Source organism: Notolabrus celidotus, chromosome 22, assembly GCF_009762535.1.
Source record: "Notolabrus celidotus isolate fNotCel1 chromosome 22, fNotCel1.pri, whole genome shotgun sequence".
Taxonomy (NCBI): domain Eukaryota; kingdom Metazoa; phylum Chordata; class Actinopteri; order Labriformes; family Labridae; genus Notolabrus; species Notolabrus celidotus.
In genome coordinates this window covers 4,119,463-4,144,104 of record NC_048293.1, presented here as the reverse complement: position 1 = coordinate 4,144,104, position 24,642 = coordinate 4,119,463, and the positions used below count along the sequence as shown (strand labels likewise).

Below are 24,642 nucleotides of genomic sequence, written 5' to 3'. Positions count from 1 at the left end.
CCCTCTCAATGGCTGATAGGGGGTTCTTTAGAGAAAAGGTTGGATTGCATTTGTGATTTCCTGCTTGATCCTTTAATCCTTTAGTCTCTTTTCTTGGACAACAAAACATAATTTAATTCCTCAAATCCTTATTATTGCCAAGCCAGCATGGTAAGGCCACTTGTTGATTTGTAGGAGACATCTAGAGCTGGGCAGTATTGCCACTATTTTCCACATTTGGGAAATGCTCATTTTAAATTTGTTGCTTGATGTTTGATGGCAAGATTGATAGCAGCAAGTTTGGTGCTGGTTAGCATATTTTGGCACAGGGAGAAAGAGTTAGCATGGGTCCATGCTTAAGTAGCAAAACCACCACCATCATTTCTCAAACTCACATTTTGAATGAATAACAATTGATTAAGGCTTTTATTCTTCATTGGTTGGCACCAGAAACGCCTTGTCTCTGCTTGTTTCCCTAAATATAATTTAGACAACTATGCAATACAGGCCTTTCTATACCTTAAATGGCCTGTTACCAAAAACAACTTGGTTTATTCATTGCCCTAACACGTGTAGTTGTTTGAGTTGTTTCACAGAGTCAAAATGGTCCTAAATTTCCAGACTTTAAAATCAGAATGATTAACTTTGTTGGTTTTCATTCTCAGGGTGTTGTAAATAATGGTTCAGTTTGATTGACACAAAGCTAGAATATGGGGAAGGTTAGCCTAGCATAGCATGATCGCTGGAATCAGGGAAACATTTTGTTTTATAGAATGAACAGCAAACTCTGGCCTCCTTCACACAGGAACTCTTGAAATTGTTTTCTATATTTTCAGGAGCTCTGCACCCCAAATTTTCCGAAGGTGGTGCTGGTGGTTGGGGGCAGAAGGTCTGTATGGCAGGACATCAAAAGCATATTGCAGAACACAGACAAGTAAAAAGAGACATACACTATGACAACAGGTCTTGCATTTATATCATAGCTGGGTGTAAACAGATGGCTGTGCAGACATCTTTGCTGTCCTCATCTTGAAAATTATTTTCCCATTTCAACCTCTATGATTTTATTTATCCTCTTGCATGTAGCTCTTCAAGATTTGCACCAGTCACATGATACCACAGGTCTTTTCTTCCTGCAGTGGTCAGACTTCATAACCAATAGCAATAACCTTACCAAAATGGACTCAAGTGCAAAATTTCCCCCATCTATCTATTTATTAATGTGCAATCTCAGTTCTGTTCTGTACATTGTTTTATATTACGTTGCAAGTCTGTGCACATTTTTCACTGCGTCACTGGTTTTGTAAATATTTGTATATTTACTTATTTAGTTGTGTATATACGTTGTAAGATATGCTTATTTTTACTCTTTAACTTTCATTTTAATTGCTAATAACTTTTTCATAATGTCTATTTTATAGGCTCTTGTTTGCTTTATACTGTTTTGCACTGTCTACTTTGCTGCTGTAACACTTACATTTCCCCGTTTAGGGACGAATAAAGGATATCTTATCTTATCTTAAACGTCAACGCCCCCTGCATGAATTTTCGACAGATATTTCGTGCTGTGTTCTCACGGCGGCTCACCTTGACTTTGCGCGGCAATTTTGCCAAGAGGCTGGTGAGAAAAGTTCTGGGCAATGTGGGGTGAACATCTTGGCTGTTTGCATTCACACAAACATCCCAGCAGGGATATTCTGGAAGTTTTGCGCATGTGTGAATCATAGACCATAGAAAACATGGACTTAGTCATAGTGACATCATAGTGAGGCGTTAGTGAGCCAAATGATGGACACTCGAGGAACTGCAGTTTTTTACACTTCTGCGTTGGCTTCATTTTTCACCGCCAGAGGATGCCATTAGGTATGGGACTTATAACTTATTAAGATGCTTGCAGGGGGATTTTCTCTCCTTAGGAATGAATCTGGATACCTTTTTCCCAATCTTTAAAGTCATTATGCTAAGCTAAGGTAAGCTAGCTGACATTTTGTTCCCACGTATATATCATAAATATAAGAAAGTGGTGTCAATGTCCTAAATATCTGTAAAATATTGATTTTCTGTGTCAGCCTGTTGCTTTAAGTCACCCCCCTCCCTCATTCAAATCATTCGCCATGTGCCTACAAGATCGTGCGATGAGAGAGCTGGCGTCTCTGTTCCTCATCAGTGGACTCCTGACAGACGTGCTCTCCAGCCCCAATAATCAACCCAAAAAATGAGGGGAGATGTTTTCTCCCCGCTGCTCAGTGGGAACAGAAAAGCTCAGTGGGGGGAAGGGGGGGAGGGGAGTCAGCTGAAGATTGGAATTCTCTGAGACGTGCTCGGCCCCCTCCTCCACGGGCCTTCCTGGGCCAAGTTAGCCGTTAAATCCCTCTTTCTTCTTACTGATGACCCGTGAGTGATGTGGGGGAGGGGTCACAGGGTCAGCGGAGAGTGTGGGGAGGAAAGGGGAGCGGAGGGATGATGATGAAGATGGTGGTAGAGTAATAAGGGGAGGGAGCGTAAAGAAAAAAAAAAAGTTGTGGTGAAGCCAGGCGAGGAGGCGCACTTGTCTTTCCACTCCTGTAATCCCTCCAATTTGGATTATTAAATCTAAATCTGTGTTCCGGATTCATCAGAGCCCACATTGCTCACAAATTGCTCCCAGGTGTGTCGATGACATTTCTGAGCATGGAGATGAGAGCACAAAAAGAGCAGCACTGCCGCTTATGGATGCAATCACACACTGTTTTGCAGCCTGTAAAGACTGAAGTAGTTAGCGATGAATAATGAGTTATACAACGCCGTTGCTGTCGGGTAAAAGTCACTTCATTCCAAGTTGATTTTTTTTTTTTGCTCCCTGGTGGATTGAGAAACTTGTGGGTTGGGTTGAGTTTGTGAAACCTTTTAGTGAAACTTATAAAACGGTTATATAAAGCCTCATTTGTCATTCAGTTGTCAAGCAGCTGTCAGACTGATGCCAAGTCTATTTCAGAGCACCTGTAAGTGTGATAAAACAACAATGGAATACTGATACTGCAGCTCCTTGAGTGAGCACTTAATGCTCTTTTGTGTTGTGTTGTGTTGTGTTGTGTTGTGTTGTGTTGTGTTGTGTTGTGTTGTGTTGTGTTGTGTTGTGTTGTGTTGTGTTGTGTTGTCTTATGTTAGTGGAAAGATACCTTGTGAAACAGAGAAACGAGAAAACGATGAACCTAAAGAGAAAACAAGTGGGAGTAGGGTAGCAGTTTCAGTACCGTTTTTGAGTTCTGTGGGACTCAATATTATCACCTTTGCATAATCAGATAATCTCATTAGCTATGTTTTCATGCAGCTTAATATCTGGATTATATTCAATTAAATAGTTCAGGCAAAATAGAAATACTCCACATAAACACCTTTAACAGAATAAACAAGCCAAAAACAATTAGAATTCCAATGAGAAGGAAAATATTAGCTCATATCTTTACATAAACTGAAAGAAAGAAAAGTTGTACCACGTTGTAACTGACATTTTGGCCATGTTCACTCAGTGTGCTCCAAATCATGAGATATTGTGCTCCTCCACTTCCAAAAAATGGTGACTCCCAAGGCCAAAGAGGAAGTCTGCAAAGTTTATTTTTAATTGAAAGAGACAACACTTGAATAACTGTGCAGCTCGATGCGTGCAGCTCCCTCTCTTTGATTTCTCCATAGACCGGCTGTTTTTATTGAAAAATGTGGATAATAGAAACAAAACTCTGCTGTATTTATGGGTGATTTTGAACAGTGAAGAGCAGCACAAGACACAAAGATAAGAGGGTATATTGACATTAGCTCAAAAACATGTTAGAATAAAAGAGTCACAATATCATTCATCTGGTGTCCTGTTTAATCTTTATTTTTCTTTTAAAGCTGGGGTTGGTAATCAGATTTAGATCCACTTTTTGTTATACTGGTTAAAATGATCTTTATGTCCTGATGGTAATCAATACGTAATGTGTTCTTAAAAAAGAGCTAAAAAAAACTGCTATCTACAGCCAGAGTAAACCTGGGAAAACACCAATCAGCCTTTTTTGGGTGCCAAAATTTTAAACCATTCAAATCCCGTCCTTGCTGTTCTGCCCGCCTCCTGCACGTACATTTCCCCGGCGTGCACTCTGAGTCCCCGTCTCCTGCCGCTGCTTCCCCTGACTCTACTGACTGCCCCTCTCACTCGACCTCGGGCCTGTCCCCTCTGACCCGATGAGGTGCTTTGCTCAGGACTGTAGTCCGGATCAGAGTCTAAACAGCTCTCACCACGGGGCTCTGACAAGCAGAAGAATGAATGACATTTACTAAGTCCTACAGAAATGTAGATGTACTGTAGCGTCAGTCCGGACGCTGTAGTGATGACGAGCCGATTCGTGAACACGTTGATCTTTAATAACCGGTCACTGTCGGCCGTGATCACGCCAACCAACAAAACAACAATCAATGTTTGAATGAATGAAGAACTTCTCCTCTTGTCTCTCCTCTCTCCCACTCGCACACTCTACACCTCTCCTGATGCCTTCACTAACCGTCAACACTGTAGGAATTAAGAACATCTACACTGAACATGTTTAACAAACAGTAGAGCTGTTACAGTATTATATATGTATTATAACTTTTCTCCTGATATCGTGTCACCAGTACAACTGGATAATGTTAGAATGACAGTTGTGAGTACTAGTACGTTTTGGAGGAGCTCTAAAGGAAGGAAGGAGGGGAGGGGTTAGACGGAGTCCTGAGGAAATGCTACATTCAAATTCATGCTAGTTTTCCGAGGATGCCAACCCCAGCTTTAACTCTATTTTTGGTCTCCTCCAACTGTTCAGTGAAAATCGGTCACTTAGTAGTTTGATTATAAATTCTATATGCTCATTCATGCTCACTAGTTTGTGTTTAACTGTGTCCGTCAGCTGTTCAATGCTGAACAAGTGCTGTAGGAATGCTTTTTGAAGTGTTCATACTTAATAAACACTAAATCCAAACCCCCAAAACAAAACTACAAAACAGAAGAAGCTAGCTAAAGCTTTAAGATATTATATCACTATGTAGTATTTGGATTAGCTCCCAAGCTATGAAATAATTCTCTGTAGATTTGATATAATTAACAACTTTGTTATGTTACACATGATAAGCAGTACTTAAATATCACATTTCTTAAGGGTGCTTTGACTTTCGAAGAATCCAAATTCAACTTCACAACCCAGCAATGTTTCGTCAGCACAGATCTACTGGCACACTGGAGTTCAACAAATTGCCCTGACTGAATAATAACAGGCATCAAATCATTACAGACAGCGTTATTAAATTCCAATCACTTGAGATACATAAATGTAATGAATTTAGGGAGGGGTGTTTTTTTAAGTACAGCGTTGTCGTAGCTTCCTGTCCTTGTCTGTACTCGTATGATCCAGGGGATCAACGAACCTCAGCCAATGGAATCAATGCCAAGGTGAAATGCGGCACACCCAGGATTCGCTGCAGTATATATTGAGATGTGTTTCTATTCTTAGTGCTCACTAGTCACCTGAGCTAACTTCCAGGTGTTGTTGTTGTTGTTGTTTAGATGTTGTCCCTTTTTCAACTGAAAGTCTTTTTTTTTACACAACAAGGTCACACAAGGATATCTAAAGAGATCCACTATTCAATCCAACGTTCCTAAATAAAACGCATGTGGCTCTTTTGTCCTTCTGACGGGGACAATTTGTGTTTTGGGCTTTACTTAAGAAGGAGATGTAAACAAGAGCTTTGAGTCTTATGTTACAAAGCCTGTCGGTTCATCTGAGTGTTGGCAACCCCTATTTTGCGCTGTTAGCAAAACCTCTGCTGCGCTTGATTTCTTTCATCATTAGCTCTGGGATCAGTGATGCTGTGGTTCAAAAACAAAGACTCAAACCACTGAATAATTATCAGGCAACTAAAAAAACTACTTTTCTTCTGGTTTTATTGAAGACTGTGTAATTTTAGGTCCTTTTTTACTCTACGTCATGCCAGTTGTTGTGGTAGACTTCTCTGGTGGAAACACACAAAGTAGATTTTTCCAATTAGCAATTACATGCTACAAAGATATTCAGTCAGCTTGTTTTTTTCAGCAATAAAAAGACCTGGGGGGCAACTTATCAGTGCCAAATAGTAACTACACCTACATTAATGTGAATCAAGCCTTTTACTTGGAAGAGCAAACTCAAATGATGCCAACCAACACATTCCAGTGTCAGCGGCGCTCGTGATAGCAGCGAGTTGAAAACAGAGAAAGGGAAGTGAAAGACGAAGAGAACAGAGACGTCTTGTACACAAGAGGCTGTTTCATATTTGAGGGCTCTGCTGAATTGAGCCCAGTGTCTAGAGTGCTCGCTTAGCAGAGCGAGGGTCAACTCCTCTCTGCTGTGATCGCGGGAGCGTGAAATCTGCATGAGTGCACCTGTATCTCCCAAATCCTGCTGTTGTCTAAACAGAGAGGTTGGTTGTGGGCGCCGGTTTTGGTGTTTTGTGGAGTTTGAAAAGTGGGGACGGAGGGGATTTAAGATGATTATAGTGTGAGGTTGAAAACCAAAATACAAAATTCAGCACAAGAGACTTTTAGCTGGGTTTGAGGAAAGCAAAAGCACAGAAAAAAAACTGCAAAATATATATATAAATCCAGGCATCACAGTGGAGCTGCACTAATTTGCAGTTAAAGCAGATGTTTCAGCATTTGCAGCTTGTTTCCATTGTTGCATTTTCTGGACTTGTGCATGTGAATTTAAATCTGCAGCATGCTTCTCCTAATGAAGACTGTTCAGGCCATTTCAGATTATCAACCCAGTAGCATCAAACCAACTAGCTGCTTAATATTAAGGGTTAAATCTGGTGAGAAAACAGTGGTTATATGGGATTTAATCTAAAACAGGCTTCAGAAAACAGGACTCAAACAGCAATCGCAGCATTTTTGCATCAATTTGTTGCAGTTTTAGTCTTGGTGTGTAACCCTCATCCTCCAAGTTTAAGCACAATCAATATACCATTCTCTCATTGCATCAGTGTATGTGGTTTAATATCATAGTAATCATAATGTAAAAAGGTGTCACGTGTTATGCCTTACAGGCTTTTCTAAGCATGTTTTGGTCCGTCTATTCCAGCGGCTGCAGATCCGGAAACCCACAGTATTCACTCAGAGCGCTGACTGCTGCACATATTTACATTAAGGTGAGTTAGCTATCTAACCAGATTGTTTCCACTAAATCAACATAGATCTACAAGCTAAGTTCATGACTGTATTTGAGTTTGAATGTTCTCAAATTCAGCTCTTCCTGCTTCTGTAAATGTAGCCTTCCAGCGCCCCTCTTTAGCTTCTTCTTAATATAGAAGAACCCATAAATAAACACTCACACACATAAAGTCTCCCTCTTTTTATTTAAAAGTGAAGAACTAAATGTTTGATTTCTGCAGCATGTTGATCTATCACTTGTGTCTTGGCCTACTTATGAGTTTAATTTGGCAGAGAGAACTGCCACTGTGGTTTGTACTGAGGTGTCTCTTTAAGATGTCACTGTCTCATCTCTCTCTACATTTATCACTCTGTCTCTATTTTGTCTTTCACACTTTCTTCTGTGTCATCTGTCATCTCCTGTGTGTCTGTTTTTCCGACCACATCACACTAGCCGACCACAGCGCGCACTACCCGATGCATCACGGCGTCTCTGGCCCTTCTCTATGTCTCCAGTGGAACCTCTTTGAAAGTCCGGCTCCTCGGCGATGGGTATGGAAACCCACGTTTCTTTTCGTGTGTTTGTGTTTTATCAGCCATGACCATCAGCCTTTAAACAGTGTTCTGCTTTTGTGGTTTGACCTTTTTAGACGTGCCGACACGTCTCCTTCACCCACAGGCAGAAAATGAGGCACGAGGGGGGTGATACATGGGAGGCCCATCGTACTGAAACACAGGTAGACAAAAATAGAAGTCATGTTTTTGCGTAGCGTAACCTATGAGGCAAACTAACACAGAGGAAAAAAAGATGAGGCTATAAAAAGGCTTTTGATAAGTGATACAACTTTGCATTTTAGCTACAAGTACTCTTGTCTTTCAATTTGCTTTATCAAATTCCCTTTTTTGTCCACTTTGGGCCATCCTAGATGTCTCACAGGCCGCTGTAGGCGAACCTCTGGTGTGGAGGTACCTCCCACCTTGACCCAGAAAAATGGGGGCGATTTTGATTGGAAAAACACTGAGTGTACCTCTCAACCAGTAGAAAATATTGGCAATGAGATGCTGGCAGTGGAACAAAATGTCCACCCACACCCACAGACACCACTGCATCAACAAAATCAAAACAAACAAAAAACCAATAGCATCCAGTAGTAGTCAAAACAATCAGGTTTAGCATATATTTGCCAATAAACAAGCATAGCCTTGATTGATTTCCTCCAAACAGAAATACAATTCCCCATTGAAGCTAAATTCTCATCATGACTTTTAGATTAGTGTGTATATTGTTGTTATTATAACCAGCTGTATGGAAAGCTGTGTGTATTTATAGTTGCTGGGGACTGCTGCTGTTGAGCAACATCCATCAGGTTTGTCGGGTTACACCTGCCTGTGCGACCGCGCCGGTAGCATCTGACTTTATTACTGCATTACGGAGATTCACTACCCAGACAGCCAGGGAGAAGTTTTACTGCATTTTATTTCAACTTTTACATTACAAAGAGCGGGGCTTCAGATGACTTATCATGCTCCAGCTTAGACCAGAAAGCAGACGGAAGTAATTTAACATTTGTATGTTGAAAAGTAAGAGATCTTAGTTATGGGAAAAAAGAGTTCAGATCTGATGTTTACATGCCAGATGTGATCCAACTATGTTAACATGGTACAAAAATGCAGTTTTTATGAGTTTACAACAAGCTGCAGGTAATCCATGGAGATGATCTAATGTGATAGCTGCTGGAAACGTGAGAAAGTATCCAACAGAGGTTGAAGAAAGAGGTTTCACAGGTAGACACATTTCATTTTGTTAAGGTCTGTTCAGTTCAAGCGTAGAAAACACAGTGGCTGACTGTATGATGCAGTAAGAGATACGAGGGTGATAGGTTGAACACTTGGTATGTAAGATGTTTTTCTTTCATATCACCTGGAAAACAGGTACAGTCACTCGGTTCTGTTGACATTGTGAATAGTATTTCTGAAATGCCTATCATAATTGCCATAACACATACATGAATACTAGATTCTTGGCATAAACATTATACTAAAATATTCCATTAACCCTAGATCCCCATTGCTAAAATTAGTAACACCATCACTAGCGCCGGGTGTTTTTTACCCATGTTTTTTATAATATACCCCCCAAAAAAATTACTTGTCATCAAAAAATATCAAAATATGACAATACATGACTAATTGGAGTAGTCTTCTTTTATTTTAAACTGTGCAATGTCTAACAAAATGAAAAAAATGTATCATAAAAATGCAAAAATTACTGAAAATTTGGAATTCGGGACCAAAAATTTCTAAAACAAAAAATGATGAAACTGGAAATTTGGTGTTCGGTCCACCCATTCCTGGGGCATTTGAGACTTCCCTGGTGAAGGCACAGTCTCCTTGACACACAAACAGCAGCAGGAGAGAGGAACAAAAAAGGGTGAAAATCACATGAACATGGGCCTGTGGGGAAAGTGGGTTTTGGAGTAGGGAAACACCCACACCTTCTAGGACGTCAAAGATGATGCTGAAGCTACTCAGGGACCCATGACACTCAGACAAACGCAACATAATGAAAATCATGTCAATGTGTTTGCTCGGGTGAAAATCACCCGACGATAGTGTTCTATATATGTTTATTATTTCCATTATTGATTATGATGTTCAAGGTTTTCTGAATTGTAAAAAAAAAAAACATACAAAAACAAGACATCAAGAGAGCGCTTGTAGCACTTTCCTATACAAAACCAATGCAGTCTTGTGTTTTCAGTGCTCAGTGTCCAAAGTGCAAAAGCATTCTCAGTGTCATGTGTTCTTAGTCACGACTAAAGGTAGCAGAAGTCCTGCCGAACAACTTTCATAATCTTGCATCAGTAAGCACTGGTGGGAAGACCTCTGAAATTGAGGTCTTGGTGCATCGGATGCTGTCAGTGGACACAGGCCCTTACACTGCCTTCATTTGCAAAGCATTTAGGACATTCTTCTTTACCACTTGGTTTGTAGTGCACATCTAAAACGGTCCATACGGAGAGTTTCTTGGAGGGTTAGATAACTAGTACGACTTGATCCCAGAATGAAACAGAACACTATACCCTCACTTAGACCAATCAGATAGGAGGGTTAGGCTTAGGTGAAACAATTGATTTGTTTTTCTGAAATGGGGTTTTATGAGTGTTAGTGTATTCACTTTCTTACTACTCAGACAGCTCTTTTGTTTTTACACTATTCACATGATAGCCCAGCCTAGCTTCCGTGCTGGTGTTGTTGTATGTCCCAGCAAGCCTCAACCCTTGAGTAAGACTCTATAGCTGAACTTTACAAGAAATGAAAGCAAAAAAGGGAACATGAAGAATAACACCATCACTCTGAGCAGTCAAAAACATACTTCATCTTAAACTTCCTTCTTTTTTGTTTACAGTTTGGTTTTGGAGTTTTTTGTTTTTTTTTACAGTCCTCAGTTCCAGTCCTGCTGTTTGAGTATCAGCTGCTTGAAGATGAGGGGACAAATGAGCTCCACAGGGTTATTACAGCTGAGGTTAATGTGACAGTGATGATAATTGCCCTGCTGTGTGAGTGGAAGAGAAAGGTGTAGGTGGGAAGGGGGAGTGGTTGGTGTTTGGCAATGAGGTTGGGGAGGTAAAGGAAAGTGGGGAAGTGGTGGAAGAGGAGATGGGAGGGGAGGGGTTGTCGGGCAGAGTCAGGAGGAGCCCATGGAAATGCAGATTGCCTCTTTATATTCTATTGCCAGGCGTCACCTTTGATGTGAAAAAAAAAGAGGGATTTTACTGACTAACTTTCACTGTGCCTCCATCTCCTCCTGCTTCCTCCCGCCTTTAGTCCCCCACTGCTTCTCTGCCTCACCCTTTCTGTCTTCAACTGACAAAACAAACCCTTAGGCACACTGAGCTGCCTCCTCCATCACGTCCAGCTCTTTTAGCTCTTCTCTTTCTTTTCCATCTTTTCTCCTTCATATCCTCTAACCTAACTTTCTGAGCTCACTCCAGTTTGAGAGGTTTGAAGACTTTTCCTACTATGATTGTACAAAATTCATCATTTGGACAAAAGTCTTGACTATCACCCTCCTGTGGTCATAAAAATAATCAGAAAAAATGGAGCTGACGACAACAAATCTAGTTCTTATAAAACACTTATTCATTACCCAAAACCATTCAACATCTTTGCCTGACATGGTTTCTGAGTTTGCTAATAATACACTAATGCAAATATCACTTTAAGTTTCACCGCTTATCCAAATGCTTATATTGCTTTACGCATTGACCGCATAAAAGTGGACAGCACAACAGCTCCCCAGAAGTGAGGCCAAAACATTCAGAGCCCTCCTTGGTGACTGGCTGCAGTATAGTTCTCAAAGCCACCCAATCCATGTGAACAGATGGGACATGAAACAAATTCAAAAATGTAAATACACAACAAATCAATGATTCTCAACAAAGCCTACTGCCATAACAAAAGAGCTATTGAACTTTTCATAATCGTGAGAGTGTGCTTTTAACCAACACAAGAATCTATTCTTCTGCAGACTTGACCTGAGGGCTCTTTTATGTTTTATAGGTTAGTTGTGTGCTTTGGTCAGCAGAAGGAGTGTGACGTCATCAGCCCGATCGCTTCTGCACATGCCTTGGCGCCAACAGCACAATATGTTAGCGCCTATTGTGGTGCTATTTTTGCCTGGGAGAAAAAGGCACGCCGTCCATATTTATATATCGTCAATGGCTTTGCTGGATAGGGTTATTGATTACAAATAACATTATTAATTAAATCAAGTACACTTTAAATAAGAGCTATACATTTGAAGCTAATAAAATTAAATATACATGCTATATAAGCTAATATATATAAGCTGCGAACATTTAATAGAACCAAAACATTGATTTGCTATATGTAAATTAATAAACAGAGTCTGGAAGAGCAACTCTTCCAATATCTTCACGGGTCTTTTGGACTTCAGTCATTTCTTGGTGGGAACTTGATTTTCTGATTAGGCCAACAACCCTTGAATGCAGCATTTAGCTGGTAGCAGCTGAAGTATAACTTTTCGTCTTAAATGCTGTGACGTAGTTTCCTAAACCCAGTCTGTGTGATGCGTAAAATTGGCGTATCCTTTAATGCCATATCACAAGACTTTTATTTTCAGTTGTATTTATTCTGCAGAACTTTTCTGAACAAACATCTGCTTTTACTGATCAAACACAGCCCAGTTTATGGAAAAATAAGAATTGAAAGAAACAGCTGCAGTAACTGATATATTTGCATCACTAGCCTGGGACACAGCCAAGGTACACAACTGCACATTTGAACACACACACACAAAATGCCTCACTACACACACATAAGCTCCTCATGTGGTTCTTCATGCACTCAGGACCTGTTGATGGGCCGTTTAATCCAGCCTGAATATAAAACCTGGTATTGTTTGTGATGGACAATATACTGTAACACCCCTCTCCTCCCCCTTAACCATTCAAAATGCTTTCCCTCCTCGCTCATCTCACCCTTTAGCCTCTCTTTTCACCACAAACCTGCATTTCTGAATGCTAAAAAGAAAAGAAAAGGCACAAAAAAAACATCAGAGTTCAGGTTTTTAGGTGGTCTGGAAAATGCAGAGTGGGCATATTGAAATACAGATAAAAGAAAAAAAGGGAGAGTGAATAGTGGGCTGTGCAGAGCCGGTTTGCTAATTAAATCTTTATACCGTCTTTCTGAGGAGAAGCTAATCTGCTGGGTGGGAGCTGGCCTGTCCCGCTTCTTAGAGAGTTTTCAAAAACTTTTTCTTGTTTCATGCGTTTCATTTCTCAGCCCACCCTTGGTTTTATTTAGCTGTAGTGAAAAAAAAATCACCACGTTTGATGGAAGATTGAGTGCGAGGTGGACAATGCTGAGCCTCATTACTGGAACGAGGGTCTGAAGAGAGATGTCGAGAGAGAGAGAGAGAGAGGAAAGGAAGGGAAAGAAATAAATCACACAGCAAGGAGGAGGATATAGAGAGGAGAGAGAAATGCAGAGCTAGAGCTTTAGCTTACATTTGAATGTATGAATACAGTGGGTGGTGGGTGAGGGGTGGAATAACAAAAAACAGGAGAGGAAGCGTGCTGTAAAAGAAGCAGTTAGTGGCCAATTTCTTGTTAGGAGAACACTCTGGGACTACACTTTTGTCTTCTTCCCAAGGAGACGGAGAAGGAGGGGAGCCGATGATCTGAGATCAGATGTTTCCTCCTGATAACAAGCAGCTGTGATGATCACTTCCAGACGCAGACCGTTTTTTTTCAGGAGAAGGCCAGAGGTTGACGTCCATGTGCCCTGACCCCGGCCTCCACATCCTCCACATCTCTCCGTTTCCCTCCTTTAGTTCCACTTTTCCAGCAGTCCAAACCGAGTCAGGAGACTGCACGGCCCAAATGTTATTTGCTAAATTAGATAATAGAGGCTGTCCACGGAGTGTAATGGCACTCTAGTGGGAAAACAATGTTGTTTTGTTGTTGAGGCCAGAGAAGAAGTTGTTTATCAGCTGATTGGAGGATCTTTCTATTTTCCTGTCCATCTAGATCTTAATCTATTTCCTCTGCATAAATGTACTGAGAGGTCTTTATAACTTGTTATGAAACAGACTCAAGTTCATTCTGATGCCTCTATATGGCCTACAAAAGCAAACCAGACCATCAGCAGAAGGATTGATTATTTCTAGAGTTATTTTTTATGCATGTAACTGCTGCCACTGGGTCAGATTCCTAAAAAGTGATTTACAGCATGCAGAGCGAAAGAGCCTTTGTTTACATTTTCCACCACAAAGTTTCACAGTAAGTAGTACAAAAGACTGCAAAAGCAGGAAGGCTTATTTCTTTAGAAATGACTACACAGGACAAGATTAGCAAAATGATAAAACGTACTGACAAAATCAACACAAAATTGTAGTTCCTCTTGGGTACTTTAATGTTGCACACATTTATTTCAACAACAGATCAATTGACTTGTGTAAAGGGTTACTTGTAGAGCCAAACCTCATGCTCTATCAAGCATTTTAACATTTTATTATCTCATCGTTGGCATGCAACTTGGTTGTTTATGGTATTAATGTCATTCCTTTATCAACCTCATTTCCAGCTGTGTCTAATAGCTGTTTATAACAAGAGAAAACACCCTTGCAAACCAGTCTACCAGTATCCACGGCAAAGAAGCAGACAAAGTTAAAAACATCGTGGTATTTTCAGCAGGTAAGGATTTAGGCGATTTCCCTATGAGGTGGTGGAGCCCCAAAACAGAGCCAAAAAGAAGGCTAATATTTTTTGGTTTAGTTTGTTGACCAGAGTTGTCACTTCAAATGATTGCTAATGTTGCTGTGTGTCAAAGTAGGCCCCTGTTTGCTATGAAGTTTGATTTTGAATAGGAAAGTATGTCAGTGTTGTTTCAACAACATTCCTAATAGATCAAATATGAATGACTGCAAGGAAACAGGTCACTTGTTGAGACAATAGGCTGTGTAAATGATTGACATAGGCTCTTTGACCTCACCTGTTGGTTTCTGAAGAGAAGTTTTGCAGCCCAATGATGGTGGCTGCCATATTGGAAATGCTGACTCAACCTTACTTTCGAACAACCTGAACACGGGTGAAGAAGGAGAGTTTAGGGTGGGCTTGTAGCCTCCTAGCGAAGTCCCTAGTCCACACAGCCGTGACACTATTGTACAAATCTATGCGTAACTCTTAGCCTTGATTAAACTAAAGAGATGTTGTTAAAAAAATAATCCCTAGATGATGTGTACAAGTTGATAAACGAGCTAGACACAAAAACAGCTTTGGAACCAGGCTGTAAAAGTGGGCATTTTAACACAACGCTTTTTCAGCCAGCTTGAAGTGGACACTCCAGGAACTGCATTTTTTTGCACTTCCACATTTGCTGCATTTTTGACCCACATATGATTATCACATGACTGTAGTTCCTTGTAACTCTGCAGAGTTCTAGCTCATTTAAACTCTTGGTTTTGCCTTTATGTTCCTAATTGTAGCTTTAGGGGTTCAGTCTCAGTCCCCTCTTTAACCTTGTGTCTAATTTTAAGTCTTGGGGACGAAAAAATTGCTAATTTTGTGTACGATGAACAATGGTAACATATATTTTTGGTCACATAAAGCTCCCGAGGGCTACTTTCCATGGCTTTAAAGCACAAAACACAGTTGACTCATCAATATGATGAAGCTTCACAACCTTTTCTGTAGGTGAAATATTAAAAACCCCAGAGTGTCCTTTAGGACTGTACTACTCCATCAATGGAAATAATCTTGATGTCTTGTATATTATTTTAAACACATTCTCCATGTTCAGACTGAGGTTTATTTGGAAACGTTGGCAGCTTCACCAGAATTTCAGTGAAGTTATGTGAGTTTCAACAATGTTTGGCTGTACTTTGTCGGTGAGCTACTCTGCCAAAAATGAGTTGCACTGCACAATTTATCATGAAAACAAGTGGAAGGCATGCATACTGTACAATTTAAAGTGACTGAGAACAACCGACCTCATTAACACACTAAAGACGCATGGAGAGATTGAAAACAGAGACAGGTAGAGAGTGAGGGAATGCAAGGAGAGGGAAGAGTTAAGTCCATTTCCTGAGTATAAATTAAAAGCGTCTTGTAATCACATTGCAGGAATGCAGTCGGTGTACACTGTTAAACACTCCCTAAGCCCTGGCTCCACTTCACTCTCTCAGCCCCAGCACACAAAGGGGCCTTTGTTCTCTCTGCTCTTGAAAAGCAATGCTCAGTCACTCCCTCCTCCTCCTCCTCCTCTCCCTCTCTGTTCTCTCGCTCTTGTGCTGTTTCTGTCATTCTCCTCTCTCTCCTCTTTTTTTTTTGCTCTGTTTCTTTCATTCACAGCTTCTTTTGGCCTTCATATTTCCCGTCCCACTCTATCTATCTCTATTTCCTTTTCTACTGTCTCTCACACACAGAAGTTTGGCTGGAAGTTTTCACATCCAGAATTGAGAGAGGCAGCGTATATGAACGTTGTCTCCAAACAAAAAGAAAGCAAAATCTCAATCCTAATAGTCAGGACATCCCATGACAAGTTTTTGGCCTGACATAAACAAATCCTGAACGCCCTCAGCATTACCAAAAAAAGCATGATTTCTTAAAGTGCACTTCCCTCAAGATTTGCTCGCCCCCACCAACAGCTTTTTCTGGTTAACCACACATTTACGGTAAGAAACTGTACTCGGGTGTGGAAGTGGAGGGTGGGGGTCCTGGTCTTTCTCTTAGCTTCCAAAACCCCTCCGCCCTGACTGAAAATATTTAGACACCACATAGATACACAACACGCACTAGCTACCAGATGTGGCGCGCACACACCTGGTGCAATGGGAGCCCTTGGGCGTGGAAACTGTTATTTTGTTTAGCAATCAGGTCATATGTGACAAGCTTATAAAGTCTCCTTGTTTGAACATGTTTTCCTGAGAGCACCCCTCACAGGCTCTTCCTCCTCTTCTCAAACTTGGCAGCCGACACCTGTTGATTGATTTTTCTAATATGACAAAATGAAGTACACAGGCATGTTTCTGCACCGAAACAATGAACAACAGATTGAGTAATCTTTCATTTGAAATATGCACTGCCAAGATCACTTACTTTAACCATTTGGAGCTGCTGCTAATAAATGTAACGCGTTGGACTGAGTCACTGAGGACTAGTCTACTTCTTGGGGGAATAAATCAAGTGTTTGTGTCGTTATTGGCTCAATAGTTATGTTGAGCAACAAATCTACAATGCTCAATTACGTACATTCTCAAAAAGGAGTCATGAATCAAAATCTCAAGTTGAGGCAATATGGTGACTGTATAAAGTAAGTTGAGTGAAATGCTGCTCAAAATGCAACCTAACATGGAAAAAAGTAGCTATACAAACACAAGGACTTTATATATTCCCTTACATACTACCGCAAATGCAAATTTAGTTTAACTGCAAAAATACACATCTAACCCTAACTTTTGCCTTTCTTCTCTGGTACAATTACATCTCATTCATGGTACCAGTTCACACTACTATAACAAAACATGTCAAATGTTGTCATAAACAATCTCTGCACGGACAGTAAAATATGTAAATGAATGACAATTCAGTGTAACCACCAACAGTCTAGAGTACAGTGGCCCTGAAGGTCAACTACACAAACATTTAATAACCACAAAAACATGTCACTCAATGCTTAAAACATTACACTTTACACAACAATATTTATCTGAATGCAAAAACATTCTTCAAAAGGCAAAAATATTTCATGAAACAGAAAAACATTTCACAAAAAACATGTTTGATGAAATGTTAATTGCGTCATGAAGTGTTTATACAGTTGACCTTTACGGCCACTGTACTACAGTATAACAGCACTGTTAGCCTGTAATTAGGTGTGGCGGTGATGCAAGTTTAACACAAACATTAGCATGCTAACATGTGCAAACTGACTTTGGCTACTTAGTACTTTACTTTAAGTCAAACTGAACTATCTGATTTAGAATTTCTGTATTTTGTTTTTAAGGCACATTTCAGAGACCTCTTCAAAACTTAGAGATAAAAGACTAAGGGTGAAAGTTTTCTTGAGATATTTGACTTCTCGTTGCTTTTTTGTTTTTCAACTTGCGTGATATTCTTGGCAAGAAAAGCACAAACCAATAAAAAGTTCATATCTGAGTGTTGTCATAGACATTTTTGTAAAGGGGAAAACAGTCACACCCAAGAGCAAATAAGGTTCTTCTTTAATTTACACATTTTACAACACTGTATTAACTTGACATACAGTAAAGATAAACCAGTGCGGGGTTAATAGCTTGTTTTTTTTTTGCTGGTATCTAGTTAAGCTATAAGCTCCGAGCTTCTATACGGCTGCAGTGTTTAATCTTGTTTTCTGAACCATATGGAAAAATAGATCTGCTTTGTATATTTTAACATATCTCAGCCGGAGGGTATAATGTCCAATAAAGTAATTATAGTGTTCTTTCTCATGAGGTTCAGCATGTCTGGTCGTGCCTGACTGTAGCTCTGCTGCACTAAGAGAGCCTGAGGCGTGAAGTGCAATCACGTCCATCAACTCTTATCAAACCTGTCACAGGGTGTCTGACGCAAGACGGCCTTGCACAATCACCTCCTGACAGATGAGTACAAGCCACAGTGGGGAGGTTTAACCCCGACAGTATATCATTATTGTAAGGTCATTCACAACGATTCATACCTGTGGCTTCTGACATTTTTTAGAGGAATTCAAGCGCAGCTGGAGAGAAGACGTTTTTTATGTAATTTATTTTGTCATTGGAAAATAAAGACCTTTTTTCAGGGTCCTATTAAAATGTTGTAATAGTAATATGAATAATTCTCTGTTTTTCTAGCTTTCATGAAGTGTAAAAGTTCATATTTCACTTTTTTTGTGGCAAACCTCATCTACAGTTGAAGACTATGACAGGTAGAATCAAAGCTCCATCTTGCCCTCATGGTGAGACTGTTTTTCTCTTTTTCCTTTTACTTGAGTTTTTAAATTTGATAGACATAAATATGAAAAAAGAGAAACCTACAGAAGTCAAAATGAAATTAAAGTCCAGAAACAAATGTTTCCAACAACTCTTCAAAAGTTCACATTACAGTTTTGGCCTCGATGTTGAAACCATCATGAGCAAGACGTCCTTGACAACGCACCTGAAAAGAACATTATAACACCCAGATAAACTCCATCTGCTGATGAACTTCACGTGACACACTAAAAAGCTCAGGAATAAACGGAGAGCAGTTAAGACCTGCCCACACAAGAGGGGAAAACAGTTCATCACTCTCCACTGACTTTCTATTTTGTTAAGATATCCTGTTTTATCACTTGTTTCTGTTTGAAAATAAAGAAATGGCTAAAATCTAATTTAACATTCACTGTTAAGTTGCAAAAATCAGGCTGTAAGAGGTGATACATTAGTTTTATATTATAGTAGTTTTGATTGTGAAAATTCATATCAGGTAGACATGGAGAGCTAAAATAATCATTTGACATGCTGTACCGTTAAGCTAACTTTAGGCATTTGTGGCATTTCAGATAATTTTTTCTAAAACTGATGTTCGTTGTTTTCAGTTGTGTCATCCTTTGAAAGTTGATTGAAAGTCTTCCAATGTTTTATCTGATAAGTTTACACTACCACACTCCCTTTGCCTTTGAATATTTTGACCCAGTTTTTGCAGAGGAAGTCCTGTAAATCACAACCTCTTGACTGCTATGATTTATTGTATGTCAGCCGTGAGGACCTTTCAAGACTTCAGTCAGGGCAAAAACAATCTGCAAGAGGAAACACGCCACACCAGTTTAAACATACTTATACTCCCGCAACCCCTGCATGATTGATGAAACTTTCCTGATGTTACCGCAAACTGTTGAAGTACACCTTGATAACTGAATAAATACAAATACACCTTTATTTCAACTGATTTAACTTAAACAAACAACTTGTGTAAACTTAAACTTCAGACCAATGGCAAGCCTTATAAACAGTGCTATTCTTAAAAGGAATGGAGAGCCAGTGTGTCTTATTGAAGGAAGTTAGCCTTGTTCAATCATCTTGTAACTGCTGGAGGACAACTTGTTCCACAAAAAAAAAATGGTAATAAAGCAGAGCCAATTTTACTTATACATCTTCTAATTAAGCATACAAGCTATAAAATCTATTAGCTACCTAGCTAACACTCGTGTTTGCATTAATATTGTTGGTTAACTAGCTAGTTAGCTTAATGGCTATATTTCCTCTTCATTGTTGAATTATTGGTGTAAAAGTCTGAGAAAGAAAATATGTTCAGGGTAAACTAACAATTATAGATATTGTTAAAGTAGCTAATTATAGCTGGCACTGCAAGTTAGCATGTTTACTGTCAGCACAACAGTGGTGTACTTTTTATCTGAGTACTCACAAAACATTCAGAACCAAAAACTACATGACAGCTTTAATTATTGAGCCAATATTGGCTGAAAAGTAGTTTTGAGTCTCAGGAGAGGGTTTGTATGTGCTCTTTTTTAGCACTCTGATAAGCATCTTTGTGAGCAGTTAACTAGCTAGTTAGCTTCACGGCCTTCTTTACGCCTTCAGTAAGAGTTTGTTGAATTAACTAAAAAAAGGTATAAGTGTAAGGTAAACTAAGAAGAATGCTCTATAGATTTTTAAAAGTGGCTAATTGGAGCTAGCATGGTCATTTAGCATGTTCACTAACAGCACATAGTAATGAAAGCTGTTTTTAACACAGTGAGCAAACATGAAGCAGCAAGAAACCAAATACTTCATTAAGTTGTTTTGATATTTAATCCAATATCAACTTGAAAATGGATTTGTATGTGTTTGTAAATTTTTTATGATTGTTGTCTTAGGCTGTTTTCGAAATGGCCTGCTACATACTACTTACTAATGTAGTAGGCAGTAGGTATTGCCTACTACATGCTGCGTTTGAATTTAGTCTGTAGTATGACTGTTCTGTTGGATCTGTGTTGCAGTACGCTGGGTCAGACGTCACTGACTTTCCGGTTTTGGAATGTGGAAGTAAACAAGGGCCCAGCTGATAGAGAAACTTCTTCTTTAGCATCACTTATGATTTAAAAAGTTAAGAAGTGGTTTATATGGAATTTAATAATTTTCACAGCACCTAAAAACTGAGTTCCCCCATCAAAAAAGAAGAGAAAAGAAAAAGCAGAACGAGCGCTGAGCATTGTGGGAAACAGTACCTGAGGCAGACTGGTCTGATGCAGACTGTGAAATTTTCCTGAATCAGTAGACATCAGGGCAGTTTTGGCTTACTGCAGATTTTGCTCTTGTTCACAGACTACATACTGCATTTTGGCCTAATCAGTACGTACTGCTAGTCTAGTAAGCGGTCTTGAAAAAAGCCTGTCTCTATGCTGCAGTCTGTGTAGCATAAATATTGCTATTTTTAACTTATGTGCCTATATTTGATTCAACTCTTCTTCTTTGTAAATCACTTTTCTCTCTGAAGGGCTTTATATAAATATAATTTTACTGTATTACACAAAACAGAGCAGAGCAGGTCCTAACAGCATGCAGCAACCCATCCGGCCCTTCCAGCAAATCTGTTTCACCCTCTGCAAACATACAATGACACACACAGGCACAGGCAGGACTCCCTCTCTCAATGTCTCCTCATCCTGATCCCAGATACAGGCCTGTAGCAGCCTGTCTGAAACTAAACCACCTTTACGGGGAGAGAGAAATAGCTCAAGGTGTAAATGCACTGCAGGCAGGGCTGGGCCCATCTTAACCTCAGCCAAACAGCTCTGGTGTCTTTGATGGCAGCTCCACATATCAGAAGAGTGAAAGGAGACACTGATCTGAGGTGTTGTGAAGGGAGAACAGCCCACAGGCAGGTTCATCCCAGCAGTCACTTCCTTTTAAGCTATTTCCGAGCAGAGAGCATTGAGACGTTTGAGTGTAAAACTCTGTGTGAGGGGAGTCAGGCTAAAGCATACAGCCGCATGAGTAGTGTCAAGGTTTGCAACACAAACATGCACAGGAAGATTGCAACCTTGACTCACTGTCTGGGTGCAATGCTTGGACACAATGTCCTGACACACTCAGATATATACAAACACATACTCCTACATCTCAAAGAGAGGGCGTTGACACCTTTTTCTCACTCTTTTCTTAGGGTTGTTTCCGTCTGCAAGTTGTATTTGAATTGCATTTGTTTATCTTTTCTGGAGTCTTCTTTTGGCTTCCTTTCTCTTTGCTTTGCTTACACTGTGCTCACAGAGGGGGTTAGTGGTGGAGAAACAGATGAGCAAAACATCTGCAGCCTTAACTGGAGGAGGGCATTCTGAGAGCTCTATTTATCCAGTTATGAGTCATTTATAAGAGTTGCTGTTGAATAAAAAAAATGGATTTGAATGCACTGATTCTCAGGAGCTACTCCTTAGTTTGAAAGTAGAGTAGAGGTTCAAGTTCAGTAAACGTTCAGGCTTTGTCTGTCACTGTTTTACATTTATAGTCACCAGGATCAGATAAAAACAGTGTTATTTTGTGCCGAAATGGAAACTGGCATTGTTTGACTGCTTACAATTAAGGTGTCATCTCATGCAGAGTCTCATTTGCCAAAATGGAAGTTTTCCATTCCCTTTTATTGAAGTTATTTCTGATTTATGACCATCATTTTGCATGAAAACTACCTCACTTTAGTAAAAACATGTCACCATCAGAGAGGAATAAATAATTGCAACAGCTGGATCATTTCCAGTTGGGGAAAGTAACCAAGCACGTTGTTATGCTACACAGTGCTTAGTGACAAACCTGCTATAGGGAATTATCATACCCTATTAACCACAAAGCAATGATTTGACAGCTTTGGATTCGATGTAATTTGCAAACTCAATGTGTATTCATTGGTGAAAATTAGCTCCAAATGTATTCAGTGGATGCCTACACAAAGACATCAATTATTATAATTCACTTATACAATTCTCAATTAGGTTCTTTAATCTTATTTTGCTTCCAACATGCCATGCTGATCCTGTCCTGGTGAGTGAGAAAGATTGTCAGAAGCATCCGATTGTAGAGGTGGACCAACTGTGAAATTCTGATACTGACACTGGGGTTAAAAATAACTCAGCCAATAGCTAATTAAGATACAGACATTTTTCACATTCATTCTTCGCCTGTTTTTCAAACGAGCTCTGAGATTTGAAGTGTTTGAACTATTCCTGGTAGTCCCTCAGCAGGTGACTTCTCCTGTCCAATAGAAACTTCTTATCTGAATCAGCAATAGTGTAGCCTAGCTTGTCAGCATTAAATTGATGCGGCACAACAGATTAACATCGGTAACAGACATGGATGCATAGCACGTTAGTTGCTGATGGGCTGATGTCTTTAACAGGTCATAGAGGCGTTAGCATTGATTTTGGTCAGTTTTATAAACAGCATCAAACTCTGTGCAGGAGGTTCAGGTTAAGGTTTCAGTAATCCCCACACCCCTGATTGTAAAATAATGGCTATACTAAAGACCCTAATGAGGGTTGATAGAACCCTGTAGACTCTTCTTAGGAACTTTAAGATGGTCCATGTTAGAAACCTGACACTTTGTACTGTATAATATGATCCAGCTTTGTTACATCTGTTTGTTTTGCAGCGTGAGTTTCTTTCTGATGCAAAAACTTGGACCATTCCAGGTGTTATGATAAGATCACTTTTACTGTAGGCAGGTTTGATTCATGGCCCATGACTAGTTTCCTCCCATTACTTCCAGTAGGAAATGTCACCCTGTCCCATGATGGCCCATATTTCCATAAAGTGCTCTAGGTGAAAATCTGCCATATGGTGTGGCTAATCTTCTGTCAGCATTCAGTTACTCGTGTGATTCACTGACACAGTGTCAGTTAACTTACTTCTATTTATTCCATGCCAGCTCAGGGTGCGTTACCCAGCCCTGCCTCTGCTCCACGCCCTGCCTTCATGTGCCATCCGTTCCACATATTGCTCTTTCATAATGAATCAGTGTAATCATAATAATCATGTAAGCCTGGGTTTAATTCCCTCTTAGCTATACTAACCGCACTGCAAACAGAGATATGGGACACAAAGAAACGAAGGGTGACAAATCTGCAGCAAAGCTCTGCACTGAGTGTTAGGTTCCCTTTATTGGCCAATCACTGCATGACCTTTGACCTTGTGTTAACACCGTGAGCCTCTGGGTTGATGGGTTGCTCTGTTTTGACCACATGTGGATGGTGGATTAGAGGCTCCAGTGCTACATCTGTGGAGCAACACAGAGTTCAGAATGGTCATCACATTACTTGGTACTTAGGATTATATTTTTGGGCAGTAGGGTTCATTTTGAGGTGGGGTTAACCCAAATATGTTCCAAAATGTGTCAGTGTATCATTTGAACAAGTAAAAAAGGAGGAAAATTCTGCTGTGTCTATTTAATGCCAAAAATCCAACAACTGGAAACTTTAAGACTTATTAAATCTGTGTTTCATAACTCCAATTCAAAGTCTAATTGAAACGTAGGATAAACAGTTTTGTCAGTTACTTTTAGTTGGACAGGTGCCAGAACTTTTCTTGACAAACAGCCAGTACAGTGAGTCCCTCATTACCTTGTTGTTAAAGTGAGGTTGCGACATAAGCTAGCACATCATTTTTCTCATTATGTGGCTCATGTATTTATTTGTGTACACTGTACAGGTTGTGGATGTTTTTATTACTCATCTGTTTTGAAGATATTAAGACCAAGAGTTGATTTGCATAATTTGCTGTAGCCGTTAGCCAGGAGGCTCATGTTAGATTGAGTCAGTGTTTCCAATATGGCGACCACCACCATTTGTCTTCAAAAAACCCTAATCAGAAACCAATGGGTGATGTCACGTAGACTATGTCTATGTTTTATAGAGTCTATGGAGGCATCTGTATTAATTTCAGTGCTTTTCTTAACTGGCTAAAAACTCCTCACTTGAGCTGTAATCATGAACTCTAGACTACACTT

At 39.9% G+C, this 24,642-nt stretch overlaps 1 long non-coding RNA gene across 4 annotated transcripts in view; it reads left to right on the top strand.

Annotated features, from left to right (window-relative positions):
- The window catches only part of LOC117805949, a 193,663-nt gene that overhangs the window by 77,488 nt on the left and 91,533 nt on the right, over window positions 1-24,642 (top strand). For 3 of the 4 annotated variants that reach the window (XR_004629569.1, XR_004629571.1, XR_004629570.1), the window contains 3 exons: window positions 7,083-7,149; window positions 7,605-7,702; window positions 7,801-7,887. This is a non-coding gene — a long non-coding RNA (uncharacterized LOC117805949). Of the gene's footprint in view, window positions 1-7,082; window positions 7,150-7,604; window positions 7,703-7,800; window positions 7,888-13,327; window positions 13,752-24,642 lie in introns of those variants that run through there. The other variant, XR_004629572.1, reaches the window with a different exon arrangement.